General features: G+C 41.0%; 1 protein-coding gene across 1 annotated transcript in view; it reads right to left on the reverse strand.

Moving 5' to 3' along the window:
* Nucleotides 1-6335, reverse strand: part of LOC109960064 (receptor-type tyrosine-protein phosphatase gamma-like) — an 807477-nt gene that overhangs the window by 79829 nt on the left and 721313 nt on the right. The gene's annotated exons all lie outside the window — the stretch shown is intronic.

Below are 6335 nucleotides of genomic sequence, written 5' to 3' on the forward strand. Positions count from 1 at the left end.
AAAGAGTAGTGGAAGCTAGGCTAAGAAAGGAAGTGGATATCTGTGAGCAGCAGTATAGCTTCGTGCCCAGAAAGAGCACTACTGATGCAATTTTTGCTCTGAGAATGTTAATGGAGAAGTATAGAGATGGTCGGAAGAAGCTGCATTGCGTCTTTGTGGATTTAGAGAATGTGTATGACAGAGTGCTGACAGAGTAGCTATGGTACTGTATGAGGATGTCAGGAGTGGCAGAGATGTACGTCAGAGTAGTTCAGGATATGTATGAGAGGAGTACGACAGTAGTGAGATGTGCTGTAGGTCAGACAGAGGAGTTCAAGGTGGAGGTGGGGCTACATCAAGGATCGGCTTTGAGTCCCTTCTGACTGTGTGTATGGTTTTATGAAACCTGAAGACTACCAATGAATTCTGGGGCACAATGTAGGGCTCAGTGTCAGAAAGTTGGGTCTCCGTGAGAGGTCATGGGTCTTACAGCAGGACAATGACCCAAACCAGACTTCAAAAAGCACCAGAAATGGTTTTATAAAGCAACTGATTTCAGTTATTTTGTCTAGAGGGTGTGCTACCAAATTTTAAGTTGAGGGTGTCAATAATTATGTCCAGTCTATTTTTGGAGTTCTATTTGGAATGTACAGTATCACGTGGTTTTTTTTCCTGCTTTTTTGTTTTGTTCCAGCAAAAGCAATAAACATGAGAATACCAAAAAAATTTGTAATTGCAACAGTTTTCTGGGAGAAGTGGTGTGTTATCTGACAGAAATACAGAAGTGCCAATATTTTTGGCCATGACTGTAAACATAGTTACGACAATCTGCTGAAGTTTTTTAATTCTAACCCGGTTCTTTTGTTTGAAGGCCCCAAGAAGTAACACTCAGGATACGGGAATCAGCTTCAAGTGGATTTATTTTGTTCTGGTTAAATGCAGAGTTATTACAGCGCTGGGCTCTGAGAGATGACAAGTCTCCAAGAGCACTGATTATCACAAAACGTTTACATTTATCTTCTGGGCTGGGACTGCCCCCATACATGGGTGGTACATGTCAATATTCTTAGAATGTTCATATAGGCAGTATGTGTGTGTGTGTGTTGTTATTTCAGGCGTTTCCTCAGTACTAAATATCCTGACCTTTGAATGCCCTAAGCTCAGACAGTTTTAGAGAAGCCCCTCACTTCACTCACTTCCCGTCTACACCTGTCACTATGAGCGTTGCTAAGCCCTGGTTCCTGTTGTGGTTTCCTGGAGATTGCTTTACAGGTACTGCTGTTGGCAGCTGCAAGTCTCTTACACTCTCTAAGACAAATGAAATGGTTAACACAAAAGTAGATTATAAGACATATGATACTATTATAATGCATATGATACTAAAATAATCCTGTAAATATATTTGCTAATGCAGATTACAATATTGATCCTAGAATTTCATATGTTGATAAATGTTGATAATCTAAAGTCAAGCCAATCAGACCTTACACCCATACACTATTCTTGTGCAGACAGTTTAGTCATCTCATTCTGCCTGCGCACACTTCCTGTTGTTGTGAGTCTCACTCTGCACCCTCGCACAAGGATTTCATGAGCACAGGTCAAGTCTTTCCAAAGGTCAAACAGATTAAACAATTATTTGAACAGTTTTGCAAATACATAACATAGCACTATATCATTTTATCAAGAATTTCTCATTATAGCTATTATGCATATATAAGAGCCAGGTTAATACTGATACATGGTGCTGTTAATAAAACACAAACAGTCATACTAAACTTTATCCTTATGAAGCCAAATAATACTAACAGTAAATAAAACAGCTGCAACTCCTGAAATCCAATTCTAACAAGTTCAAACTGAGCATCAGAATAGGGAAGAATGGTGATTTAAGTGACTTTGCCGGATGGACTGGTCTCAGTAGTCCAGAAACTACTGGAATTTTCACTTGCAACCATCACAACCAGGGTTTACAGAGTGGTCTAAAAAGAGAAAATGTCCAGTGATCAGCAGTTCTCTGGGTAAAGATGTCTTGTTGATGCCAGAGGTCAGAGGAGAATGGCCAGACTGTTTTAAGCAGATAGAAAGCCAACAGTAACTCCAATAACCATTTGTTACAACTGAGGTATCCATCTCTGAGCACACAACACATCAAACCTTGAAGCAGATGGGCTACAGCAATAAAAAATACAACAGGTGCCACTCCTATTAACTAAAAACAGGAAACTGAGGCTACCGTTCAAAAGGGCTCACCAGAACTGGGCAATAGAAGATTGGAAAATAATGCCTGGTCTGATGAGTCTTGATTTCTGCTGCGACATTCAGATGATAGGGTCAGAATTTGGTGTAAACAACATGAAAGCATGGATCCATCCTGCCTTATATCAATGGCTTAGGCTGCTGGTGGTGATGCAATGGTGTGAGGATATTTTCTTAGCACAATTTGGGCCTTGTGGTACCAAATGAGCATCATTTAAATACCACAGACTACCAGAGTTGTTGTTGACTATGTCTATCCCTTTACACAACCTGTACTAACAAGGTGTACCTAATAAAATGGCCAGTGAGTGTATGTAAAGATCTGATTAATGACAAAAACAAGGACATTTGTATGTGTGTGTGTGTTTTCAGACATGACTGATGCAGGCTTTGTTCTCTGAATTCTAGCTTGAGGAGAGTTGTTCACAGTGATAGATAATAGAATCTTGTATCAGCATATAATGAATGCATGTAGTTTTCAGGTGGGTTGTTAGCTTTAAATCAGCTCATCCCCTCCCTCTGAAACCACTTAGAACATCTATAATAATGATGCATTAAGGTGTCAGCAGTGCAGGCTGCCTGATTCATCACTGCAGCATGTTCATGGTGAGAGTGCTTACCTTCCCACATATTAATGCTTCATTGAGTACATTACACTACATCACATCCATGTTTGTTGATGATCACACACACACATACGTGTTTTCATTCCTTGTAGGGACTTTATACTGACTTACATTCATTTCTTGGAGACTTACCCTAACCTTAATCATAACCACTACTTGCCTAACACCTAACCTAACACCTAACCTTTAACCATATTTTCAACCTAAAATTAAGTCACTTGCCAGAAACTGGTCCCCACAAGGAAGGCTGAGTCCCCAGAATGTAATACCAAGGGCACACACACACACTTGCTGTTTTTTCAAAAAAAAAAAAAAAAAAAAAATTTGGACTTACTTATCAGGGATATTAACTACCCCATTATTTTTTTTTTTTTACCTCCGCCACAACGCTCCTACATTTTACAATAACACGCCTATCGCTCCCAAATACCCAACCACTCTTAAACCCAATCCACACCCAAGTGCCAATTATAATAGCTGCCCAACTTAGTTAATTGTGCCCTAACCTTAACCACCTTGGCTCCAATACACAAACTTAACCACTCCACCCCAATCCCAACCCAGGCCCCTAGCCTGACCCTAACCACTCCAGTTCTATGGCCCTAAACATAACCCTAAAAATCACCCATCCATATTATCCCAGCCCTAACCTTAACCACCTAGGACTTAATACCTAAACTTAACCCTTACACACGACTCCCCAAGAGGATGTAAAAACCAAACACCTACCCTTAATTTACGCACGCATGCGCACATGTTAACAATCCAAAAAAGGAATACACAACTCCCCAAGAGGACGTAAAAACCAAACACCTACCGTTAATGGACGCACGCATGCGCACACGGTAACAATCCAAACTTTAACAAAATAAGTCAGCTGACCCAACACCCAAAACTTAACAAAGTCAACATAAACCGCAAAACACAAACAATCCATTGTCTCGGGGCAGCACACCGTTCCATGAGCCAGAGTGACAAGCATCGGCCCGTGCACTCTACTTTGACCCTCCATTCCAAACCGTATAGTCAACGAACGATTACGGGGAGAGTTGAAGAATTCCCCTAACCTAACCTTTAACCATATTTTCACCCTAAAATTAAGGCACTTGCCAGAAACTGGTCCCCACAAGGAAGGCTGACTCCCCAGAATGTGAGTAATACCAAGGGCACACACACATTTGTTTTCCTTCCTCATGGGGATTTCATATGGATTTACATTAGTTCATAAAGACTTACCCTAACCTTAACCAAGCTGTCAGCCTAAAATTCAGTGATTTACATGAGGAAAGTAGTTCCCACCATGTCAGTGTGTAAATGGAAACTTCTTTTTTGCTCACACACACACACACACACACTTTAAAATGTTCTTTCTTGTCTGTACGATTTGAATCTTATAAGCTTTGGTTACCTTATAGGCTTTAGTTACTTTTCATAACTTTAGTTTCCTTTAGTTACTTTTCATACCTTTTATTTTCCTTGCTTATATATATTAAAACTGTACTGATGACTGTCAATTTCTACTGAGTTGGAACTTTGGAACTGTTTGCTGTAACTTTGTAGAGACATAACGTCTACATCTTCATTGTAACCATATGAATTGATTTACATCTACACACAGACCTGTTGGCCTGTTTTGCATCTTCACATAGGCCCATTTAGCATATTAAAAGTTCTGCTTTGTCATGTAATATCTTGCAGAGACCACTTGGCCCTTTTAGCATATTCACAAGGTCTGCTTTTGTCCTGTACCAGCCTACACAGATAGGGGGTCTGCAGCGCAGACAACCAATTGTTCTGTATTCATTGTTAGCTATCGCCTGAAAATCACAACACTGCAGCGCAGACAACCAATTGTTCTGTATTCATTGTTAGCTATCGCCTGAAAATCACAACACTCACACACCTGGCTTGGCTTCTAGCACATGGTCAGCAAGCAGTGGTGGGCATAGGTTGGCCTACTCACGCCAAGAGCCTATAGAATAAGGATATGTGTAAGTCCAACCTCTGTAGGAGGCAGTCTCCACCCAAGAAGATAAATGTAACCAGAAACAATGAGTGGGGGCTTTTGAGAACAGTTTCCTGCAGAAGCTCTGTCTCTCAGGGCCCAGCGCTGTATGGCTTTACCATGTGACCAGACTGATTAAATTTTCTGTTGATTTTATGCAGTCCTCTTCTGTCTTCACTTCTTGCACTTTCAACTAAAGTACTGGGTTTTTCTAACATGTCTTTTTAGAGAGTGCAGTTCAAATATACAGTATTTTGGCAGCTGACTTAGAAGACAGTAAGTGTTCAATCTTCAGTCCTAAGCTTAAGCAAATACATCACGCTAAATATGGAAGCAAAGAATTGGGAGAAGGTGGGATGCGAGAAGAAAGAAAACCCAAGTGTCTCAGCTTTTGGGGGTTGATCCTGTTTCTTCTCTCTGTTATCTGGCCTCTTTTGGAGAAGATTCTCTCTGAGGGGACTGATATTGCTACTGTTGGACCCGATTCTTTTCACCGTTAGCTCTGAGAGACTAAGCAGTCCGAGTAACTTCAAAACAGTGCTGATTTATTCAGTGAACACAGGTAAAAATTTACATTACACGCTCAGGAGTCTTTGCACCTCCAACATGCACGCAGGCAGCTGTTAGATGAAAAACCCTGAACCATAACAGGCCTATACGTTATATCACTTTGGGCTAGCCCCATATTACCCAGGGACGCCAAACCGTGACGTCTCCCGGTGCCAGCTTTGTAGGTGGCCATAGCAGTAGTCAAAGCATGAAGAAAATCAATGTGTGATTGTTCGTTGATTGTGTGGTGTGTATCTAAGACATTCTGACATGACATTGAGCATAAGAAAATATTATGACTACAATTATGGTTAAACACGTCATAATAATAATAAACCTTCTGTCTCCTAACAGTAATCAACTTTCTATCTAGTTATCCTTGAACCTGAACAACGTGGAGTACCCCATTAGAATGACTATGCATTTAACAGCCTGAGCTAGACATCCTGTCTACACTAAACATTTCTAATACATAAAGTGTCTAACCAATGTCTATCTGACTAAAAATACCTAACACTACAGTGCACAGTCTCCGTACCATCACACGTGTAAGACATGGGTAGACTGAAGCCTTGGTCTTCCACCAGCTCAGTGGGTCTGCACTTCTCTGTCCAATCAGAGAAGTGCACCAATCACATGTGGCTTGAACAGAAAAAAAAAAACAAAGCAGCTCTGGCTCCCAGGCAGGAGTTGGCTGTGATCTTTCCCTTCAAAGAGCCAGCTCTAACAGACACATCACACCGCAGGCTAACGCTAGCGCACTACGGCTCCTGGCAGAACAGATAACTAGCGTGCAGCTAGAACATAGCTGAGATGTTGAATCAGCAGAAGCTGATGTACACCGCACTAATGTGCCAACAGCAAGAAAGCTTCCAAGGCTTTGTGAAACTAATTATGGAGACAAACAACAAGAGACT

Source organism: Monopterus albus, unplaced genomic scaffold, assembly GCF_001952655.1.
Source record: "Monopterus albus unplaced genomic scaffold, M_albus_1.0 scaffold43.1, whole genome shotgun sequence".
Taxonomy (NCBI): Eukaryota; Metazoa; Chordata; class Actinopteri; order Synbranchiformes; family Synbranchidae; genus Monopterus; species Monopterus albus.